At 35.9% G+C, this 1584-nt stretch overlaps 1 non-coding gene across 1 annotated transcript; it reads right to left on the bottom strand.

The window, feature by feature from the left end:
• Window positions 1-477: 477 nt before the first annotated feature.
• On the bottom strand, window positions 478-584 carry LOC136228164 (small nucleolar RNA R71). The gene has a single exon (XR_010688498.1). It is a non-coding gene; the product is annotated as a small nucleolar RNA R71 (small nucleolar RNA).
• Between the last annotated feature and the right edge of the window lie 1000 nt (window positions 585-1584).

Genomic DNA, 1584 nt, shown 5'->3' with positions numbered 1-1584 from the left:
CTTTAGATCCAGAAATTGAAAGAACACTTAAGAAAAATAACAAAAACAACAAAAACAAAGACAAAACACCCTTAAAAACCAAAGTAGACCAGCCAGAGATTATGGCCGATCCACCGACACTTATGGATTATGCTAGGCCAGGAATGGCCGGTGTAACTAATAGTGTAGTTAGACCCCGTATAAACGCAAATCAATTTGAAATTAAGCCTGCTTTGCTTAATATGTTGCAAAACAACGTAACGTTTTATGGACTACCTAACGAAAACCCTAATGCACATTTGACAAATTTCTTAGAAATTTGTGACACTTTTAAAATTACTGATGTAACAGCCGAAGCAATCAAACTTCGCCTTTCCTTTCACTTTGAAGGATAAGGCAAAAATTTGGTTAACTTCTATGCCTGCTGCAACATTTGAAACTTGGGACCAATTAGCCCAAGCATTTTTACAAAAATATTTTCCCTTAGCAAAAACCGCAAGAGTCATCAAAGAGTTGACATCTTTTACACAAAATGATAATGAAACTCTTTATGAAGCTTGGGAACGTTTTAAAGAACTTCAACGTTTATGCCCACACCACCAACTGCCAGATGCACTTTTAATGCAGACATTCTATAATGGATTAAATCCTACAACTAGAGGTTCATTAGATGCTATGTCTGGAGGGTTATTTATGAAGAAGACGTCCGCCCAAGCAAGAGAACTTTTGGAAGAAATGGCAATCAACATCAGTATGTGGCCCGCAGAGCGTGGACATATACCAACGGCGAAACCATCATCCTCAGGTACATCATCGGTTAAAGGTATAATGAATCTTGATCCTGTAGCAATGTTACAAGCCCACTTTTCTGCCTTATCGCACAAAATTGATAAATTTATGGCACCATGCGATCCTAATGATCCAATCCAGAGAGACATTGATTACGAAGGTATGAATGAGATAGAACAGGTCAATTTTGTCCAAGGACAAAACCAAACTACTAATCCTTATTCTAATACTTATAATCCTGGATGGAGAAATCATCCTAACTTTAACTGGAAAGATAGTAATAATAATAATAATGCAAATGCTAATCAATATCGTATAAATAATTATCAAAATCAAACAAGAGATACGATTAGCACTTTATCTTCAAAAATCGACAAATTTATAGATGCTATGAATGGAAAGGTAAGTAATCAAGACGATGGTTTTAAACGGATCGAAAATAAATTCGATCAGCTTATCAAAAACCAATCATCTAGCATCCATAATTTGGAGGTTCAAATTGGACAACTTGCTAAATCAATTCCATCCCGCAAAGAGGGAAGTCTTCCCAGCCAAACGGAAGAAAATCCGAAAGAGCATGTTAAGGCTATCACTCTTCGCTCAGGAAAAAACTATTTAGGTCCGGAAATGCCCGAAAATTCAACTTTACCTGGAAATGATTTACCAAAATCCAAAGAAGATACATTAAAACAAAAAGATACGCCAATTGACTCTAATCCAAAACCTTTTGTACCAAAACCACCTTTTCCACACAGGGTCCGAAATAAGGACCATGATAAACAACTTTTATCATTTTTAGATAAACTTAAAAATTTG

Source organism: Euphorbia lathyris, chromosome 4 (genome assembly GCF_963576675.1).
Source record: "Euphorbia lathyris chromosome 4, ddEupLath1.1, whole genome shotgun sequence".
Classification (NCBI taxonomy): domain Eukaryota; kingdom Viridiplantae; phylum Streptophyta; class Magnoliopsida; order Malpighiales; family Euphorbiaceae; genus Euphorbia; species Euphorbia lathyris.
The sequence above is the reverse complement of the archived record's forward strand: the minus strand, read 5'-3'. Positions and strand labels throughout refer to the sequence as shown.